Genomic DNA, 23,319 nt, shown 5'->3' with positions numbered 1-23,319 from the left:
ACCCCCACACCCTCCCCTGTCGGAGCACCCACTTACCTTTGTGTCCGCCAGCAGAACACCACCAGGCCGTATTAATTCTCATAATACGGCTGGCGGCGGACTACTGGCGTGGCACTGCTGCTGGCAGCAGTGGGGCCATACCACCGGTCACCGGAATGGCCACAGCTGGATTTCTGCCATACCTCTGGCGGAAATCCGGCTGTGGTCATATTATGGCAGATGGCTGGTAGCCGCCACAACGGTCTTGTGGTGGCAGTCGTCGCGGCGGAAGGTGTTTTTTACCGCCAATGTCATTATGAGGGCCAAAATCTTGCGATTTCAGGTGTGCACTGCATTTCACCAGGCCAATCTTTTCAGGCTTTTGGATAGCTTGCAACAATTCTTTATTTCTCTCACCATTTCTCACTGGTGAACCAGAAGAGGTCATGAAACCTCTCTGTGACCACAACTGGACAAAGTAATGGACTATTCCAAATCCATGCTGGCTATCTGTATAGATGGTAACTTTAATCTGAGCAGAAACAGGGCATCCTCTCAGTACTCCTGTATTGTCTCTGAGACAGGAGCCATCAACAAAGATAATTTGGTCACTTTCTTCCAAACGGGTATCTTTAATATCAGATTTTGGTTTTGTGTACAGATCAGTTACTTCAAGACAATTATGCTCAATGTCTTCCAATTTTTCAATTTCAACTTTTTCATTAGGAAGCAAGGTTGGCGGGTTAAGCACTGTACAACTTTTAAATGACACATTTGGTGACCCCAAAATGCTCTTCTCATATCGAGTCAATCTTTCACTTGTCAGGTATTGGGTCTTGGTGCATGTAAGCAAAAGTTCAACTGAGTGAGGGACCATTATTGTTAGGGGATGTCCCATCACAATGCCTTCACACTGTGTGAGGTTCTGTCCAACCGCTGCAATTGCACCCAGATAGCCTGGTAAAGCTGCTGCAGCTGGGTCCAAAGTAGCTGAAAAATATGCTACTGGGCGGTTTACACCTCCATGGACCTGCGTCACATCAGACAAAGAACATGCATCACACTCATGACAAAACAACATGAAGGATTTTGTGTAGTCAGGCATACCCAAAGCCGGAGCTTTGCACAGACTCTCTCTCAATTCAGAAAACGCTTTCCTGCAAGCCTGGTCTAACACTAGGGGATCGGTATCCTCCTTATGGGTCAGCTTCTTCAATGGCTTGGAAAGGACTGAAAAATTGGGATTCCATTGGCAAAAATAGCCTACCATTCCTAGGAACATTCTAACATCTGTCTGTGTTGCTGGGGGACTCATATGCAATATTACTGTGACTCTTTCTCTGGATATTTTCCTTATTCCTCTCTCAATCTGGTGCCCCAAGTATTTCACTTCTTTCTGACAGTATTGCAATTTAAGTAGAGACATTTTATGACCATTCTTTCCCAAATGGTTCAATAAGGCAATCGTGTCATACTTGCACTCGTCCCTTGTTTTGAATGCAATAAACAAGTCATAAATGTACTGTACCAAGGTCGATTGGAAAGGCAATTCCGATGACTCCAAATCCTTTTTCTGATTGAATATGGAGGGTGACTCTGAAAACTCTGAGGAATTCGACACCAACAGTAAACTCGGTCCAAAAATTTGAAACAAAAGAGAAATTGTCTGACCTCATAAAGAGGCACAGAAAAGAAGGCTTGTGACAAGTCTATGACAATGAACCACTCACCATCACATGGAATCGCAAACAGAATCACAGCTAGATTTGGCACCACAGGGCAACATTTGATCACAATATAATTTATGTTACTTAAATCCTGGACAATTCGAACTTTCCCACAGGGCTTTTTCAATCCCATTCTCAGTGAACTACATGGACAGCTCAACACTTCTTTCAAGACCCCTTGTTTTACAAATTCTGCAGTTATTTGAGCAACCTTCATAAGGATATCCTGTGGCATGTGGTACTGGGAAATCTGAGGAAAAATCGCGTTCGGCTTTACAGGAACTTTAACTGGCTCAACTCCCTTATCAGACCTATCTCTTTCCCTGTCATATCCCACACTTTCTCTTTAACCGTTCCCTGTAAATCAGGAGGAAGCTGCTTCACAGTGAATACTGGAAAGAAATTAATCAGGGGGTACTCCTTATTTATAGCCTCACACTTGGTCTCTAGAGCTCGGTCATCCCCATCATCACTATTCGTCTGTATCTCAATTCAACCATTTGAACAGGTAATCGAGCACCTGGTTTTACACAGCAAGGGCCAGATGTAGAAAAATCCCAATTTGTGACTCTCAAATTGCGAGTCTGAGCGACTCGCAATTTAAGAGTCGCAAACCCGGATTCTGGATGGTGTCCCTCACACCATTTGCGAATCGCAAGGGGGTCGCAAAGACCCACCTCATTAATATTAATGAGGTGGGTCGCAATTTGTGACTCCCTTCCGATTTGCAGAACTCACAGGGATGGTGGCCTGCTGGAGACAGTAGACCACCGTGTCTGTGACTGCTTTTTAATAAAGCAGTTTTTTTTTGTATTGCAGCCCGTTTTCCTTAAAGGAAAATGAGTTGCAACACAAACGAAAAAATTTAACGTTTGTGTTTCATTTTTTCAGAGCAGGCAGTGGTCCATAGGACCACTGCCTACTCTGAAAAAGTGTTTTCAGAGCCATTCACAAAGGGGAAGGGGTCCCATGGGGACCCCTTCCCTTTTGCAAATGGGTTAGCACCCATTTGAAATGGGTGCTAACTGTGAATTGCTTTGCGACCGCGTTCGCGGTCACAAAGCAATTCTACATTGCGATGCAAATCTCAAATAGGAAGGGGACACCCCTTCCTATTTGCGAGTCGCATTCCCATTTTGCGAGTCGGTAACCAGGTTACCGACTCGCAAAGTGGGAATGAGCATCGCGATGTGCTTTTTGCATGGTACAAACAGCGAATTTCGCTGTTTGCACCATGCAAAAAGCTTTGTACATCTGGCCCCAAGTCCCTTCCCAGCAGGCCTACTCGACTTGAATCATAGACTACGAATTTGTGGAATCCTTTAACGTTGCCAATTTTAACCTGAACTGGTTCTGTAATTGGACTGGTCAAACACTGATTTGCTACTCCTACAATCTGGACAGTTTTTCCTTAAAGTGGTAAGTCTGGTACTTCTGCAATTCTCACTGTAGAGTGTGTAGCTCATGTCTCAACCAAGAATGAAACCTTGTGACCCATTACCTTTCCTTTCACATATGGGCCTTTCTGATCTCCCTCTAAGGAAGCTGCAGGCACACATTCCTCTTCATCCAAACTCTCACTCACCCAATCATCATTTATTCCATTCTCACTGTGTAACTGAAATTGGTGTACTGTGTTTTTAATCTGGTTAAACTTCTAACCTGTGACCTATTTAAATAGCATCACCTGCTGCTGTTCCATTGGGGCTTGAGGTATTTGAATTTGCTGTGTAGGTATGTTGGAAAATGGGTTATTGGTAGGGCAGGTAGGTACCTACACCTAGCAACAAGCCACAAACCTCCACATAAGTACAGTTAGGTCTCAGTAAATTAATCCCAGCTCTACCCTTGGTAGCTTGGCATCGAGCGTCAAGGCTTAACTTAGGAGACAAAGTGTAAAGCATTCAAATATCACAAAACAGTAATTAAATAAAACACAGGAAACAGCAGGCATGGGAGGAGGACATCCCATCTCCTCCTGAGTTTGTCAGACAAACCCATGATCATGCCCTTCAGGGTCTTATTGAATCTTTCCACCAGACCATTGGTCTGTGGATGGTAGGGTGTGCTGAACTTATAAGTAACACCACACTCCTCCCACATGGCTTTCAGATAGGCTGACATAAAGTTTGTGCCCCTATCTGAGACCACCTCCTTTGGGAATCCCACTCTGGTGAACACACCAAGTAGGGCCCTAGCCACTGTGGGAGCAGTGACTGTCCGGAGGGGTATTGCCTCAGGGTACCTGGTAGCATGGTCCACTACCACCACAATGTACCTGTTACCTGAAGCAGTTGGTGGGTCTAGGGGACCAACAATGTCAATCCCCACCCTCTCAAAGGGAGTCCCAACCACTGGCAGTGGAATTAAGGGAGCCTTTGGCTTGCCCCCTGTCTTGCCACTGGCTTGACAGGTGACACAGGAGCTGCAAAACTCCCTGACTTTTTCTGACATTTCGGGCCAATAAAAATGGTTGACCAGCCTGCTCCAGGTCTTGGTCTGTCCCAAATGACCAGCTAAGGGGATATCATGGCTTAAGGTAAGGAGGAATTCTCTATACTTTTGGGGGACCACTATTCTCCTAGTAGCCCCTTCTTTAAGGGTCCTAGCCTCAGTGTAGAGAACTCCATCCTCCCAGTAAACCTTGTCGGTACCACTGGTATCCCCTTGTTCTTGCCTGGCAGCAGTCTGCCTCAGGCCCTCAAGAGTGGGACACTCTCTTTGTCCCTGGCACAAATCTTCTCTGGTGGGCCCACCTGCCCCTTGCAGTTCTGCCAAGTCAGGCAGAGTTTGCAGGGAAGGTGTCCCTCCCTCAGAGTTCAGATCCTCCCCCTCAGGGTTGGATTCTTCCTGACCCTCTGTACTTGTTGGGGCTGGTAAGCCAGACCCAGTGCCCTTTCTCTTCTTCTTGGAGGCTTGGCCCATTGTTCCAGGGTCCAAGTGTCCAGCATTTCCCTGTTGTGCTGCCTGTGACCTGGTCACAGCACACACCCATTCAGGGAGGTCCAGCATCTGTGCATGGACCCTTCTCTCCACTTCTGACCATTCAGATGCTTCAAGATCATTTCCCAGCAGACACTCTACTGGGAGGGCAGGAGCTACAGCTACTTTTTTAGGGCCAGTCACACCTCCCCATTCCAGACTCACCATAGCCATGGGATGGAGTTTGGTTCTGGTATCTGCATAAGTCACCTGGTGGAAGACACCAGGTAAGACCTGCTCTGGAGAAACCAGCTTTTCTGCAACCATTGTCACACTGGCTCCTGTATCTCTCAGAGCTTCCACTTCAGTCCCATTGACTTTAGGCCTCTGCCTATACCTCTGCATGATGGGAGGTAAGGTGGCCATAGTTGCAATGTCCACCCCACCCACGGATACTAAGATGACTTCAGTGTACCCTGATTCCACCCCTGGGCCAACTTACACCCCCAACCCTACACTAGCAATCCCCTGGGATTGCCCACCAGTGGGGGGCTTCTTGGTGCAGATAGCATCTCCTCTTTTATGTCCTGGCTGATAACAGTCAAAACACTTGCCGGCCTTAGCAAGCTCCTGAAACTTTCCTGCTTTAGCAGGATCAAAATTCTTTCCCTGATACCCTTTCCCTTTAAAAGTGAATTGGCTCGGGGCTCCCCCTCCCTGAGAAGTTTTTGGGGACTCTTGTGAGGACTCTTTGGGTTTTTTGTCATCTTTCCCCTGGTTCTTCCCATGAGAAGAACCATGTCCTCCCTTTTTCTGATCACCCCCTGGGGGTCTCTGGTTAACCCTAGTTCTTAACCAGTCATCTGCTGCCTCCCCCAGCTCTCTGGGGTTGGTCAACCTAGAGTCTACTAGATACTGGCGGAGCCTCTCTTGGACACAATTAGTTAGAAGATGCTCCCTCATAATCAAATTGTACAGCCCCTCAAAGGTACTTACCCTGTTGCCCTGTATCCAGCCCTCCAGTGCTTTTACTGAAATGTCCACAAAGTCCACCCAGGACTGGGTGCTTGTCTTTTGGGTGTCCCTAAACTTAAGCCTATACTGCTCTGGGGTTAGACCAAACTTTTTAGTCAAGCAACTCTTCATACTGGGGTATGAGTCTGCATCCTCCCCACTCATGGTTAGGAGCCTATCCCTCCCAGAGTTGGGAACTAACTCCCAAAGGAGTGAACCCCAGTACTGAGGCTTGACTTTCCTCATCTGGAGGGCCCTCTCAAAGGCCCCCAGCCACTTATCTATGTCATCCCCCTCTACATAGGCAGGAACCACCCCTTTGGGTAATCTGGGGGCAAAACCCCCACCCAGGGACACCTCAGTTTCTTTCTCGCTGCTTCCATCTTTTTTTTCTTTGCTTGCCCACTTTTTCTTTTCTAGGGCAAGCTTATCTGCTTCCAAAGCTATGTAGGCTAGCTGGGCTTCCAGCTCTCTTTCCCTGGTGGATGGGTTCTCTCCTCCTGAAAGGACCCTCTTCCTACCACTAGCTTTGGGTCTGCCCCTAGTGACTGTATCCACTGAGGACCGTTCTTCCTCTTCCTCACTTAGGCTCGGATGCCTTCCCTCCCCTGAGTGGTTAGAGTTAGCATCTTCCCCTTTTTCTTCCCCCTCTGGAGCTTCCTCTGTCTCTACCTCTTGGGCCTCAGCCCATGCTGTCAGGGATTTAATCAGGATTTGCTTCCTGAGATCAGTGGTTGCAGGCAACCCTCTCTCAATACACAACCCCCTAAGCTGGACTATTGTCAGTGTGGGTAGGCTAGCCAGATCAAGCTCCATGGTTCCCTAGTTTTGTGTCAACAAAAACTTTTTGCAAAAATTGGTAACAAGAATTTAGAAAAATTACAAAAATTCAATAATTGAAATTAATTCAAATTAATTAAAAAAAAATTAAATTAAAAATTAAAAACAATTTTTGCACTAGGACAATTTAAAGGATTTTTAATTTGTTTTATCTAAAACTGTAACGTGATATTGAACACAAGTACAGGATCCCGTCGCTGCTTCCAATTATGTTGGAAAATGGGTTATTGGTAGGGCAGGTAGGTACCTACACCTAGCAACAAGCCACAAACCTCCACATAAGTACAGTTAGGTCTCAGTAAATTAATCCCAGCTCTACCCTTGGTAGCTTGGCATCGAGCGTCAAGGCTTAACTTAGGAGACAAAGTGTAAAGCATTCAAATATCACAAAACAGTAATTAAATAAAACACAGGAAACAGTTTAAAAATCCAAAACCAATTTATAAAAATAGCTTATATTTTTATCTTTAAAATGACACAAAAACGATTAAAATCGGTTCAGGGGAACCGGAGATATGAATTTTTAAAGTATTATTATTTTCTAGCGCTTAGAAACAAAAAGCGCCAATCGGGTCATCTAGTTGCACCAGGACCGGGGCAAAGTCAAACTTTCAGGCCGACCGCGATGGAGCCCTGCTCGGCTACAAGTCGCGGGAGGCCTCGGTTAAAAAGTTACCTTCTGACTTAGTCTTTTTTTTTATGTTTTTCTTCCCCGGGACGAACCTGCCAGTTGGATCCGACCTCCTGGAGCCCTTGTCCGGATACGCGAAGTCGGTTTCCTTGGTGGTGATTTTTACCTTCGGACTTAGTCGTTTTTTCGAGATGAAAATCCTTCGACCGGGGTAAACCTGGATCTTGATCCGACGTCCGTGGAGCCCTTCTCGGATACGATGGCTGGAAGGTCCCGGTCAACTTTTTACGTTCGGACTTAGTCTCTTTTTTAGATGTTTTTCTTTACCGGGACGAACCTCGAAGTCAGGCCGGGTCGCGGTTGAGGCAAGCCGGCTAGAATTTCCGCGTCGGGTCGGTCACTTTATGGAGCTTTTTTTCAAAAATTCTCCAATCTTTTCCAAACTTCTGGGGCTTCACCCAGATGTTCTTTTAAGGTTCTTTTGGGGTCCACAGCTCACCCCAAGGGTCCAGAAGTTCTGTGATGGTCCTTGGGAAGTGCGGACTTCAACTCCCAGAATACACCTGGCGCAAACTCCTTTTTGGCCACTGGACAGTGGTCAGCTGGTCACTTTTTCAGGAGTTGGTGCAGGGGACTCTGGATAGCAATTTTTCACCTGTAGCAAACAGGGAGTCCCTCCTTGAACCAGTGGAAGCCAGGCAAAGTCCTTCTTGTGGTGAAGCCCAAGTGTGCAGCTGGTGCAGTCTTTCTGAGTGCAGGGTCCAGGTGCAGGCCAGGGGTCCAGCAGGGCAGTCCTTCTTCTTCTTTAGTTCCTTTCTTGTTGAATTCTGGAGGGGATCTGAGGCGTGGGTGCAGGTCTGCCAGTTTTATCCTTGCTCCTGGGTGAAAAGCAGGGGGGCCCTGGTTCTCCAATCAGGGACAGGGTCGTCCCCCTGTGATGACCACTTCCTGGGAAGTGTGGCAAAAATCCATCCCAGAACGCAACAGTCTCTAAAAATCCAAAATGGATGAATCTGATTTTTGGAGAAGAGATCTGGCTGAGCCCACCCACTGGTGTGGCTAAAAATCATAAACACACCCCTCTCCTGCCCTCTCCTAATCTAATCAAGGGGGCACCTAGCTGTCTGGGGTTGCAGGATGTGGGGGTGTTGCTGGGTGCTCCAGATGTCCTTCTCTGCCTTTGAAGACCAGTTTGGCAGCCCTCCCCCTTCCTGCCTCACCATCTGCTGAGGGGAGATTCTCTCCCCCAAGCACATTCCTTTGTGTGAAGCCAGGCCACTTCACACCTCATTAAAGTAGCCTGGCAGAAGCTGCTGCAGGCTGGCCAATCAGAGCACAGGTGCAAAAACAATGCAGAGCTGAAATTGGCAACTTTTTAGGTAAAGTCTAAACTTTTTACCTGCACTAGTTATATTAAATCCAACAACTGGAAGTTGTGGGATTTATTATAACAATCAATTTGATACCAAATTCTTGGTATGTAACATTTAAGGAGACTTTAAAATTTAAAATAAAGTCTGCCCATTCTAGCCTATGAAGGCCATTTACTTCAATGAGGGAAAAACGAATTTGGCTGTTTTTACCTCACCAGGGCTTATAAATCTATTTTGATAAAGTCCCTGCTTATAGTTATATGGCACCCAGCCCTAGGGGCACATAGGGCACACCTTAGGGGTGACTTATATGTAAAAATAAGGTAGTTTAAGACTTTGGAAGTACCTTTAATTCCAAAGTCGAATTTGCATATAACTTTAATTTAAAAGCAGCCAGCAAGGCAGGCTTGCTTTTAAAATGACACTGGGCACCTCAGCAATGCACCTAGGTGTGCACCACCTATGCTGTGGTCCCTAAACCTACATGCCCTACCATATACTAGGGACTTATAGGTAGGTTAACTTAGCCAATTATAATTAGCCTAATTTGCATATCCATTTTACACAGAGCACTGGCCCTGGGACTGGTAAGCAGTACCCAGGGCACAGCCAAGAGTCAGTAACCACCAGTACCTATCCAGAAAGAGTGGGGGTGATCAGGCAAAAAAAAGGACTTTCCTACAAGGTACCATTTGAACCTGCTGTTGCATTGGCTGCAACTGTGTCATTGGTACACGTAGAAATTGCACTTACTGCATTTTTTTAAAATTTAGCATTTGATTCACATTGTTAAGAAAATTTTGATTATGACCTCTCATTCTCAGTCCTCTCATGTTCTGGAACGAGTTGATGTCACTTGTTTGCTGAACGACACATTCCTGTACCATCATCGGACACTCCTGCTTCCAAAGTCTGGCCGCTCCACAAGCGTGACAAGGCAACAATATGTTCATTCCCTGCACATCATTCTGAACCACTTCTGTATTCAAATCAGGACTACGGTTTCCATTACCAGTTCCTTCGCAACCTCTACCTCTCATCTGATTTTGGCACACCAGATTTCCCTGTTGCTGCTGCTGTAGAAAATGACCCTGTATCCCTGTTTGTGCCGCTTTAATCTGCATCACCATCACCTTTTTCTTCAATTCTCTCTGCATCAACTCAATCTTGTCACTACAGTACTTTGCATACTGCAACACCTAATCAATCGGCTTTGCTTGCCAGCAAATCAAATGGCTCTTAATCATCTGGCTAATTTCAGGTCTCAATTCTTCCACAAATCTGAACACAAAATGAATCATGTCTTTCGGCCAATCGTTTCTGCATCACTTTAATGCTTGAACGCCTGCAAAAATCTCTCATAATACGCATGTATCGACTCTTTTGCTTCCTGAGCTGTCCTGTCTATTCTCTGCCAGTCAATATTTTTGGGCGAAATTCTCATCTTTGAAAATTCAATTACTTTGTAGTAATATTTAATTACTTCAGGAGATGGCATCCGTAGCCGGATCTCTCTCTGGTTCTATTGTTGGCCAATTTATACTTTTTTTGCACTCCATCCATAAATCAGCTGGAAATACTATTCTAATAGAGTGTTCAAGTCTTCCCATAGGCATTTTGAAAGTTTCACAAACCTGTCAGTTTGCTGGTACCATTCTACTGGCTTCTCTCTCAACCTGGGATAGTCATTGTAGAAGACAGAATCTCACTTCTGCTTCAAGGGACTTGAACAAAATTCCCTCCCGGAATCTCTCTCATTGGTAAGATTTTCACTGGATCCTTGCCCTGCTGCACATTTGCAGTCAGCTCCACAGAATCCCTTTTTGTTTTCTTATCTGCCTTCCCATTTGTCAAAGCATGTTTGGACACTTTGAAGCAACTCCCTAAGGTGGGCCCTCATCCCTGCGGATCTCATGTGCTAAAAGGCTTTTGTGTCAAAATCTATTCTGTAACTCATTTTCAAATGCGTTGTCTTCTCTATTTCTATGCTGTACTTCTCTGCCAAGTCTGCTAACCTTTGTGCACATTGCTCACTTCCCTCATAATCTCTGAGCACAGATACCTCAAATCTGCTTCTCTAGGACTCTAGTCTGTTCACACCCATTGTTCCCTCAATGAGCTCACCCACTTCCATTCCAAGTCTCGTATAGGTCAAGTACTCCTCTCCCCTAGGAGCACTCTTCAGGGTATTCAGTTTGCCTAACCATTCGGTCAATTGCTGGGCCATCAAACCTTGCAGCAAAGTATTATTAGCCTGGGCATGTGGCACTTGTTGCACAACTGGATTTGGGAACTGCAGTGTCAGTAATTTCAGACTCTGACTAACATTCGACCCCATGACAGTATCCGGAGGAACTCCAAATGGACTAAGGTCTGGCAATGATCTTGATCTGTCAAAGGTCCGTCCCACAGGAGAGACTACTCGGATATTCTCATTAAGTCCTCCCCTCATTGAATTCTGACTCAAGACTCCCTGTCCCTCTGCACTGGTTTCTCTTGTGCAAACAAAGGTACAACTGGACCAATGGCAACAGGTACAGATACAGCATCTGGGCTTTGTCTGATACTCAAGTTCTGTGGGTGCATAGTTCCCATATTCTGGCTCATCAGTATGGACCTGACTGACTGTGTCCCTATTATCGAAGGGTATTTTGGCACTGCTTGTGTCTGCACTTGAGGCAGTAAAAGTGGAGTTGGCTCTATCTGAACCAACATTGGTTTCGAGAAAACCTGTCCTGCCGGTACTATTAGGTTTGTGGCAGTTTCCACTATAGGTACGTCAGGGTAAATTCTTAGGACAGTTGACTGTGGCACCTGATTTTGTGCTACCGGAGTAAAAGGTGCATTAAGACTGCTCTGCATTGGGGTCTGTGTCATACTCGGATTAACCTGCACTGGACTCGTAGTTATGTTAACCTTGATCAGAGCTGAAGGATTTACACTAGTCCTCAGACCATTCTCTTGTGCTGCATATGGTGGGGGACGATTTCACAACAACTGCAAAATAAACTCACTATCTTGATCGTTTTTACGAGGGGGTAGAGGCACAGTTGATCACTCTATGCAGGCTTTGAAATGGCCCTGCATCAAGTAGCAGAATTCCAAGAAAGACCAAAACTGGTTGAATTACTTACATCATGACATGGTACAGTGTGAGTTCCCCCAAGAGTATGCTTGAGAGGCAGCAATGTGCACAACATTATGTGCATCAGGGGAGCATAGAGTGGTGGCAGCATGGGGCAAAAACACTATATGGGGCAAGGGCTACATGGTGTTCAGAAGGATGGTAGTGCAGGATAATGTGCTTCAGATCAGGGAAGTACAGGCTGATGTTCACCAGGAACACTGAGCGTTGGGCAACTGGGAGGAGAGGTTGAACCACAGCAAGGGACACAGTGTGATGTTCAATAGAAGACCTGTTTCTGCGCACTAGGGCACATAGGGCCTGATTACGACTTCGACGGAGGGGATTACCCCGTCCCAAATGTGATGGATATCCCACCTGCCGTATTACGAGTTCCATTGGATATAATGGACTCGTAATTCGGCGGGCGGGATATCCATCTCATTTGGGACGGAGTAATCCCCTCCATCGAAGTCATAATCAGGCCCATAGTGTGAAATGCAGCAGTAAGCATAGGCTGATGTGCACATCCCTTATGTCCATTATTAGATGAGTGTTGGTCTATGCACATGGAAGCCTGTGTCTCTTAACCTGTGTGCATAAGTGTCTGTATGTTTGTTCAGCAGCAAGTATAATAACCACCGCTCATTAAGAGCAACAACTGCACCCAAAATCCATGATATTTGTTATAACTTAGCACATAAGAGAATTTAGGGTCAGATGTGTGAACAATAGAAATAGTGATTACCCAATTGCGATTTTTTGCAAATCGCATTTGGTAGATTGCTAATGTATGAAATTCTGTAGAGTGCTATCAGTTATTCGTAGTAGGTCGCAAATAGATCTACCTCCTGAATATTAATGAGGTAGGTTGCAATTTGTGACCCACTATGATTTTGCTGCCATCACAGCAGACCACCATGCCTGAGATTGCTTTTAAATAAAGCAATCTTTTTTTTTTAAACACAGCCATTTTCCTTATAAAAAAAAGTTGCACTTAAAAACAAAAAAAGAAAGGTTTCATATTTATTTTTTAAGAGTTGGTTGCTCTTAAAATAATATATATTTAAATATTCTCAAAAGGGAAGAGGTCCCAGGGAGACCCCTCACTATTTGTCAGTGGGTTACCACCAACTTCAAGTGGGTGGTAAAGTGTGAATGTTTAGCATTTTGGTTGCAAAACATATATACTTACCAATATGAATTGGTATTTGGAAGGGATGCCCCAAACATGCCCTTCTGAATACCGATTCACAAACCCCCCAAACATACCCCTTCTGAATACCGATTTGCAAACCCAAAGTGTGATTCGGTAAGTAGTTACCAAATCACAATTTGGCCACTGTACATAGGAAAAACATTTTTGCATTCGCAAACTGACTGATACTGCGAATCAGGCTATTTCAGAACACAAAAATGATTCATACATCTGGTTCACTGTTCATAGCTTTGAATAGATAATGGCTACAGAGGCACACAGTATACAGCCGAACAGGCACACATTCATCACAATGTTGGCATTTGTGCATGGGTGCCGTTATCTGTTAAAACCTTTCCTATTAGTCAACAGGACTACACTTCCTGTGTTCTTGTTATACAACGTGACTTTGTCATGTGAAAAGACGTACAACAAATGACACCCGCAAATTAAACACTGATGTGTACACAGATATAATAAAGATATGTAGGATTATAATCCATGCTATGATCAATCAATGGGTAATTTTTAAGTGGGGCAGAAACAATGGGAAAGGAATCTGAAAACAGCAAGAAAAACATCACCTACCTAATAGAACTGTAGTTCCCATCTGTAGACAGGACTACACTTCCTGTAATCCTGTCATATAGTTTGACTCAATCACATGACATTATGCATAACAACAACACCTGGAAAGGAGACACAGGGGAGTACACAGTTGTAAAACATCCACTTTTGACTCACTGCGCGCCAAATGTGACTGAGGCGAGTGATGAAGGTGATAATAAGTGAAGATGTACCCTTAGAGTGGTGAGTAACTAGATAACTAAAAAAAACTTTTTCCTACCCACAATAATATTTGGCACTTCGAGGCTTTCATTGCAAGGTTTAGCTCAAAGGGAACAGTCTCTATTTTCCACCATCAGGGGGATGCAACAATCAATAAAAGCTAGTGACAGTAGACGTAGAAGTTGGGTATTGCTAGACTGTCCACCAACTTGTCCAAGAACTTGGGATTAATTATCTCCCTGAGCAAAAACCAATAGAGCATAAGATCAATTAAATTGATGTTATGGGGATTCTTCCCACTAAGGAGCAGATTAGGGATAAATGATAGGTTGGATATTTTCAAATGAGATAATATAACCACCACCAAGGAACAGGGACGAGAACAGGAATGGCTGTATATCTACGTTACATTACAATTGACAATAGTTTATATTACTCTAAAGAGTGTGAGTAGAAGGAAACATCTACTTCCTACGAGTGAATGGGACATGCATAGCACCCTAAAGTAGGTGAGTTATGCTGAAACCTACACACCTATGAAGCCATTTATCACAGTGGCATACAAGTTTATTATTCTGCTGTATATATGAGCAGTGAGTGGCCCTCATGGTGTGCATGATTTGCTATGAACACTGAATGAATGGATGTGTCATCTGCACCTTAGGGTTTCCTGAGTTGGTTTGATTATACTCATGCAAGATGATGGCTTTATTAAGTATTGGGTACCTCTCTTTTTTTTTGTATCGTACTGGTTTTGCAAAATTGCACAGGGAGGAGTGCCGTATGCCACCTTATGTTCACTGTTCCCTTAGAAATAGGTCAGCAAGGAGGTGTAGGTGCCCTGAAAAAGGCAAAGTGACTGATCAGGAATTTTAGAATTGGCCAAAATATGTTGCCATAATAGGGATGTCAGGACCATTGGATGCCTATAGGATATCTGTGGCATAGGTTTTTATTCAAGGTATTGGCTTCCATAGAATAAAGATATTTAGGATATACCCATAACTATTTTTACATTTGACTGTACCCCCTAGAATCGTCCAGAAAAGTGAATATTTAAAAGCTCCATGACTAGGTTGAGCCCACCTTGGCGGCATTGTCTTACCAGGGTGAGAGAAAACACAGATGATGAAGCATGCCACCTTTTGGTGAGTGTGGTTCTTTTTTTAATGTTATTAATATTCCTGTAGGATGTGGTACAAAAGGTAGTCAAGATTTAATTCCTGGGCTTTCACATTTTGTGGTGTAATGCCAGTATCTATTGGTCTGCTTGCCTGGGTGGTATTAAATATACTGCATTTTGGTCTATGTGCATGCATGCCTTTAGGTTTCCTGTTATATCTTTGAGATAGTATATATTATCGATGGATGTCAAATAATTGTGATCTATGAGAAATCTATTAATATATGTATTAGGAACAGTACCAGGTATATATGGATGAGCATAGCGGCAACTGAATAACACTTTAAGATTCTTACACATGAATGAATTGTTTTTAATTTATGCTTAACAAATACTTTGTAGTATAATATGTGGAGCACATTATTAAATCAAATTGGTATCTATTCAACATATTGAATAGATGCCTTAAATGATCTGATTCAGTATTAGTTTGAGGTATAGATAATGAGTTTAAACTAGGGACAGAATTATGAGGTCTTAACAATTTGTATATCAGATTGTGACTTTTTATGATCCTCACTTATAATATGTATCAGTATAAATTGCGCTTGAAATGTCATCATTAAGTTTTTTTTATTTGTAACACAATGGGATTTACCAATATTAGATTTGTGAAACTTAAGAAACCTATATTGTATTGTTGCTAGTTATTTGTTTACAAGATTTTTGGCACAAGGTATGCTAAAATAATTGTGACAGAATGAACATGTGAAAGTCAAAAACACAGAATATCGATTCATTTCAAAGAGTTCTTCTCTCTTGGAGGAATAAAAAGTCAATAGGGAATATACATTATTGTGTAATGTTGACATTAATGGTAATTAAGATGTTGAGAATTTAAAAGTGAACAAATGATTGTGATTTTTACAACTGATTTAATTTTAAATGTATCTATCTTTTATGTTGATTGACAGCCCTAAAAAAATGGTGGGTTATATTTTGAAAAAGGTGTTAGCTGGATGTCTACTTTGTTGAGGCATGCAATATTTGTGAAAACAATTGAAAGAATAGTACCAGAAAGTGGAATTGTATAGAGAATTGGACACTTGTGAGTAATTTATATTTGCAATTTACTCTTACATTTTATAGTAACTTCACTACTTTTGTCTATTCACTAGATCTGAGTGTAAAGTCATTCAAAAGTCATTACAAAGATGTACCACGGCACATCCAAAAAGTCCATAACGTAAGTCCTTTGTATAGTTGTACAGAAACATATGGCACAGCAATGTGGTTCATCAAGAAGGTTTTAATTTGTCCGCTTTCGTATATCTCCGATATAGACCACAGCTAACTCCGTATGAGAAATGACTCCTTCAAATGAGAATACAGCCGACACATGTTTCGTCAATAGGACTTTCTCAAGGCCAAATTAGTCATCATAAGTGCCCTTCAAAATACTTCAATAGGTTTCCTATGTCCTCCAGATAAATTGTAAAGCCAGATAAGCATCAAATGCAAAGCATTTAGTATGCAATGAGAAGCCGCCCTTGATAAGTCGTGATCGTCAGTTATCAGCACTTATTATAGAAGATAGAAAGTTATTCAAAAGTGTAGACTTACATGTTTCTAACCCTGAAAAAGGGGGGGGAGCCAAACTTACAAGTGTGAGATACTAATGCCAAAAAAATAATTAGTACTAAGTCCATACTTCAGCTCTGAGCTGCAGTAATGTGCTAATGTTTTGGGTCTATTTTGACTACAGTAACATTAGAACTGCAGTTTGTAAATAGCAATGAGTTAAACATTTTGTCTGTGGATGCATGTCCTTTGCTTAACCTGTCTCTAGCCCTCCCTAAACCCTTCATTTCTCATCCTCAAACATTTTAGTAGTAAGTATACCCCTTTATCCAGCTACTCTCTGGGTCCCTCCCACATATACTGCTAAGTAAACTTACAGGTGTGAGAATCTCACCATAGAAAAAATAGGAAATGTGAGGTTTACACTTGTAGGTTTGTGAATAGCATTTTGTAGTACTTAGTGGAACTATTGTAGTTCTACTAAGTGTACTACAAAAATGTAGTGTGTGAATTGGGCCCTCAGTTTTTTTTATCACACAACTGCTCAAGAAAGGAACATGTACAGCTGGAAGCACTTTGCTGGTGAACCCTTGAATACCATGAGTTATTAGGATAATTTACGTTTCTGCCACAGAGCATTTGTAGTGGCATACTGTAACTGTCCCATCAAGCTTCTTCCACACTGCTTTGGTTGCTCGAACACTGTACTGGCCAGGGTCACCATGCTCCTAAGGTGCTTCACTCTTCCGGGATCCGCCCTATCATCACCAAGAGCTATATGTCAGGACATGGGGTCATAGTGTGTGACCTTAAATGTGGCAGTCCTCTTGGATGTGAACCTCTGTTTGCAGGCACCAATGAGGGAGTAAATAATCAAGTACACTTTTGAATGTGATATTTAAAACAGTCGGCAATACTAACCTTGCAACTTAACCTGAAATCTATCCAAATTCACCCAGCCATATTACAAGTGTCTGATCTTTGTAAGGAGGCAGATAGCTCTACTGAGGTGTAGTAAGCATTGTGACATTATTTTGTTGGTTCATTCTCTCTACTATTGCTACTTCTATACTAGTTTTCTTGGTCTGTGTTTATTTTCTCCTACAATACATGTGCCGCACAGCCCTTTATGGTTATCCCTTCTGAAGTCTTCCTTCCTAGTCTTGGTGAGCTGTGATAAAATGGTTAGAGTGGACAAAGTATTTTATGAATAATATATTGACTATTCAAAGTGAGTAGTTCATACCTGTTCAAAAATTTGAATCTGCTATTTATTTTTGGACAAGAAGGTCTTATGATTTATAATCAGATGGGAAAGGGTCCAGTAACTATTAAAGAAACCAATGTTCTAAAATGACATTGATGATCTTGACACATATTTTTTACTAAGTTTATGTGTTGCCATCAATAAGTTTCATTTCTTTTATTTCTTTAAAAGAAAATGGATTTCTGAACCTTTTGAGGATTATGGTTCTCATTACGACCCTGGCGGTCGGTGATAAAGTGGCAGTAATACCACCAACAGGCCGGCGGTAATTACCGCCAAATTATGACCATGGCAGAAAGATCTCCAAAAGACAGCCAATGTACCACACTGACTGCCGGGGAGGAAACAACAGCCACCACAGCGGTAGCCGCCTACAGCCAGGCGGAAGTCAAAGTACTGCCCACCATATTACAACAACACAATCCGCCACCTTTTCTGGGGTGGTACCAACGACATCAAACGCCTAGCGGAAACTGAGATCAGAAGGGAAAGGCCATGGAACCCGAACTGCATGTATTTCTGATGATATTCTATGCTATGCTCCAGCATGAACACCAACGCCGGTGAAGACAACAACGGTGAGTACAACCACCTAGCACACAAGGGAGGGTGGGGGGGAAACGAGAGTGACGTACACACACACCACACAGCCCCGAAACACACACACACCATACACACAACCAGATGCACAAGAAAGCAAGTTAATCCCCCTAAATCGGCTGAATAATGGAAGGACAAAATGAATGTATGAAAGTGAGTGTAATGATATCCACACAGTAAAAAATAAAAAGTTATTCAATGTAACAGATATTTACGAATGTACAGATCAATGGACACTGCCCAGTCCTCAGTTCACATGGGCCACAGGCCAAAGTCCAAGGTCCCACTTGTCACCTACATCAACACGGAGAAAACATTGCAGGGGCATCAGTTGGCAAATAGCCAGGCACTTCAAGGGGGGAAGGGCACCTGAGCCGGAAGCGGAAACAAGACCACTGATTCTGGAGGGGGCAACATGTCCTGTGCTTGGTCCTGAGGAGTGATAGGCCACAGTCTCTCAAGTGGGTGACTTTCCCACTGGTTCTGGAGGGGGCAACATGCCCTGTGCTTGGCCCTGGGGAGTGATAGGCCACAGTCTTTCAAGATGGTGACGTGCCCACTGGTTCTGGAGTGGACAGGCCACACAGTTGCCCATGGAGGCACGATTACATTGCGTCCAGCGGTGGTGACGGCTGCACTCTGATGGTGCTGGTGGTGGGAGGCTCCTGCACATCCCCTGCACCCTCGGATGGATGCACTGTAGTGGAGCTGGTGGTGGTGGGAGGCTCGTGTCCACCAGCACAACGGAGCTTCCTCCGGAGGAGGTGCCTGTGTCTGAAGTGTCCCCTCCAGTCTCCGCCGTGGTGCTCCCCTTGCCGCCGTCCTACTGGCACCCTCAGCGTCGGTGGACTCTGCCTCCTGGGGCCTGTGGGATGCAGCTCCCTCTGTCGCCAGTGCCTGGGCTTCTCCACCAGATTATGCTAAGGCACATAAGAACAGGATGACAAGACAAAAAAGGGGGGGAGAGAGACAAAGGATACACTGGGTCAATGGCTGCACTAACATCACCGTTGGCGTACACAGCACCCTCACACACAGGGAACAGGCCTACTTACTGTGCATTGCACCACCACTGATATTGCTAGCCTCCAAGGCATGAGGAGGTACACACCCCGCCAACTGCAGCACACCTGGGACCCACGCAGCCCTGACCAGTAGTAGATGCTTACAAGCTAGGTAGGCAGGATTATCCCTTCAGAACCCTAGCCACCAGAGGACCTACGCTGCTATATCAGGCCTGGCCTAGGGGCACCCACTGATGCACATCCACCACCCGGATACCACTCTACCAGGCGTAAGTTGCAATGATGGGCACTCTACTCACCCCCTTGAGGCTGCTGTGATGCCCTCAAGTACCCATACAGCTCTGGATAGCCCACCGCCAGTATGTGGGGCATCAGAGGGGTCTGGGTTCGACAGGCAATCCTTCCTCATTGGGAGGCCAGCCCCAGCTGGGCCTCCGCCGTCTTCCGTGCCCAGCATCTCAGGTCCTCCCACCATTTTCGACAGTGGGTGCTCTGCCTGCCATAGAACCCCATGGCCCGCACCTCCTTGGGGATGGCACGCCATATACCCTTCTTTTGATGGGCGCTGACCTGCAGAGGCAATACAGACAGAAAAACATCATTAGACAAACAGTCCAGCCTGTTACACATATGGGCCACCATACTCGTTCCCAACACCTTTGGCACACACATAGCCCAGCAAACAAGCTGAATGCAGCAAAGAGGACATCCATCCACCCCCTTACACGAGGCCTTCACACACCACTCTGTGCATCCATGCCACATGCATCGTGGCCATAGTGTACTCACCTTTTGGTCTGGAGGCCCATACAGGAGTCCCTACTGGGGTAGGACCCAATCCACCAGTCTCTCTAACTCCTCCAAAGTGAAGGCTGGGGCCCTTTCCCCGGTCACACGGGCCATGGTAGGTTTCAGACACAGGTCACAGCAGCACATGCAGTGTAGGTCCTTTCCTGTGGAAGGTGAGGTAGCAAGTGAGGAATATCCTAGAAAATTGCGGTCACGTCCGCAGCGGTGCATACCGTCACCGCCGGTGTAGATCACCATTGGCCACTGTGCCCCATAGGGGCTAATATTAACCAATGAGGAGTTGCACGGTTCCCGCCCGCCTCCCGCCACGGTGCACAACGTCAACGGAATTACCTCACTTCCACCTGTCCCTCCACACAGGACAGGCGGAAGTCATTTCAGTGGGAGCAGCCCTATGGATTCTTGCTGCGTCATAGGAGAAATAGGCACAGACTGGACAAATCACACTGACCCATTACAAGTTTACAGATTGCAAACTCCTGTCGTGGCTCCAATGTTCAGTTTGTGATAGCCTCCTCACTCTTTTGTCCCTTAGATGCCTACCGCTGCGGCTGAATAGGAGATGGAGACATAACCCGTGTACGGACCCCTGGTGGACTTGGCAACACTGGAGCACAGTAACATTATCCTCACCTATAGACTGGACAGGGCCACAATCACAGAGCTGTGTGCCCAATTGGAACCTGACCTCATATCTACTATTTGTCATCCCACTGGGATCTCCTCTCTTGTGCAAGTGCTATCTGTACTCCATTTCCTGGCAACTGGTTCTTTCCAAGTAACAGTGGGGTTGGGAGCAGGAATGACACAGCCAATGTTCTCAATAGTGCTGACATGAGTGTTGTCTGCCCTGATAAAACACATGTGCAGCTACAGGATTTGGCCACAGTGAAGGCCGAGTTTTATGCAATGGGACATATCACCATCATAATTGGTGCGATTGATGGAACACATATTGCATTTGTCTGCCCCCCGGCAGAATGAACAGGTGTTCTAGAATCATAAGGGTTTTCACTGCATGAATGTTCAGATGGTGTGCTTGGCAGACCAGTACATCTCCCACATCAATGGTAAGTATCCTGGGTCGGTACATAATGCCTTTGTCCTGAGGAATAGCAGCATCCCAAATGTGATGTCCCAACTACAGAGGCACAGAGTGTGGCTAATAGGTGAGCACTGGTTCCCACCCAGTAGATGTTGGTGTTTGGGTATGGGGTTGGCCATGTAGGATAGTGTGTGGCTAAATGTTGTCCCTCAATATTTGCAGATGACACTGGTTACCCAAACCTATCATGGCTGCTGACCCCTGTGAGGAATGCCAGGACAAATGGCAGAAGAACGTTATAATGAGGCACATGGGTGAACAAGAAGGATAATTGAATGGACCTTTGGCCTCCTAAAGACCAGGTTCCGGTGCCTCCATCAGGTGGATCCCTGTGCTACTCACCGAAGAAGGTCTGCCAGAGAGTAGTGGCATGCTGCATGTTGGACAACCTGGCCCTCAGACCCCATGTACTTTTTCTGCAGGAAGAGACTGAAGATGCCCGTGTGGCAGCAGTAGACCCTGTGGACAGTGAGGATGAGGAGGCAGAGTATGAGGATGAGGACAACAGAATATCAGTTATTCGACAATACTTCCAATGACACACAGGTAGGACAGTGTAACTTTACATTTCAATGACTTTGGTTGTAATCTGTGTGGCAACGGCATGCTGATATTTCCCACTTCTATGCTTACCTACTGTTTCCTCTGGCAATTGATTTTGCAGATATTGGTGACTTGACAGAGACTCCTGGTATGATCACTACAGCCAGCCACATGTCGTAAACCTGTGCTCATTCTATGTACAGTTGATTTTCAATGTTTGTACCTATTTCAAATAATGCATATTTGATATACATGACATACTTCAAATGGATTTTTTCAAAGCGTGTTTATTGAAGTGCTAACATATGGGGGGAAAGTGCAAAGGGATGGGGTGATAATGGAGGAAAGTCCAAGGTATTGTTCCAGTCTGTTTGTAGCACAGGGGCAGTGTCCAAGGGGACATAGGAAGGGGAGCAATGGCACTTCAAGGTGGACAGGGTGACTGAGTGGGACACACAGGTGACAATCAGGAGAATCTAATTTCCAGGCGGGGTTCTTGGCAAGTGTCTCTGGCTTCTGTCTGGATTGTAGGGAATGTTTGCGGGGTGGTTCACCTTCTGGTGGGGGAGGGGTTCTGGTGGCCTGTGAGTCCTGTGGCGGGGCCTCCTGGCCACTAGAGGCAGCAGAAGTGCAAGGCTGTCCAGATGTCTGGCTAGTGGCAGGGGCCCGCTGGTGTGAGACTGCCTCCCTTATAATGTTGGCCATGTCTGCCTGCACCCCTGCTATGGAAATTAGGGTGTTGTTGATGGCCTGCAAGTCCTCCCTGATCCCCTGGTACTGTCCATTCTGCAGCTGCCTGTTCTACTGCACATTGTCCAGGATCTGGCCCATCATGTCCTGGGAATGCTGGTAGGCTCCCAGGATCTTAGAGAGGGCCTGCCCCCCCTCCCGGTGCACAGTAGTCCTCCCAGTTTCCCTGATGGCCTGTGCCTCTGTCCCCTGAACTGTGTGCCCACTGCCACTGACCTCAGGTCCCTGATTGTCTTGTGTCTGAGGTGTGGCCTGGGGTCCCTGTAGAGTCGGACACACTGCTGATTGACGTGTCTTGGGGGCAGAAGTGTGGGTACGCTGGGTGGGTGCTGTGGTGGTGTTTCCAGATGAGGGAGGCTTGGTGGTGGTGTGTGACTGGACCTAGGTGACCGGCTGTCTAGTGGTCCCTGATGGGCCAGGTAGGTCATCCAGCTCCTGAAGACCAGAGTTGCTGTCATCACTGTGGGTCTCTGCAGGTGGGGGACTGGATAGTGCTGGCACCTCTTCTCGGCTGACATTGGCTGGGGTACCTGTGAGAATGTAAATTATGTGTTATGGTTAATGTGTCTGACATATTGTACATCCGTGGCTTCCCCTCTGTGGCTGGATTTGCCCTCCAAGCTTTCAGTTTAGTATTTTAATGTATGGTGGGATTTTTAGTTCTCTATGCTGTGCATGCTTTAGTGACGAGTGTCCATGCAGGGCTGTGAGGGGTATCCATGCATTGGTACAGCATGCAGGGCTTGGCATTGGGATGAGTGATAATAGAAAGAACTTTCTATTAGAAAATTGTAGTGGTTAGCTACCTCTGTGACAAAGACAAGGGCAAGTGCTTTCATCTATTTTGAGTTCAAAGGCAAATTAGCTGCTTGTAGCATGTTCTACAGTTAGTGCAGATTGTTAGGGGTGTCTCTGTAT

Source organism: Pleurodeles waltl, chromosome 2_2, assembly GCF_031143425.1.
Source record: "Pleurodeles waltl isolate 20211129_DDA chromosome 2_2, aPleWal1.hap1.20221129, whole genome shotgun sequence".
In the NCBI taxonomy this organism is placed as follows: Eukaryota; Metazoa; Chordata; class Amphibia; order Caudata; family Salamandridae; genus Pleurodeles; species Pleurodeles waltl.
Note: the sequence above shows the minus strand (reverse complement) of the source record.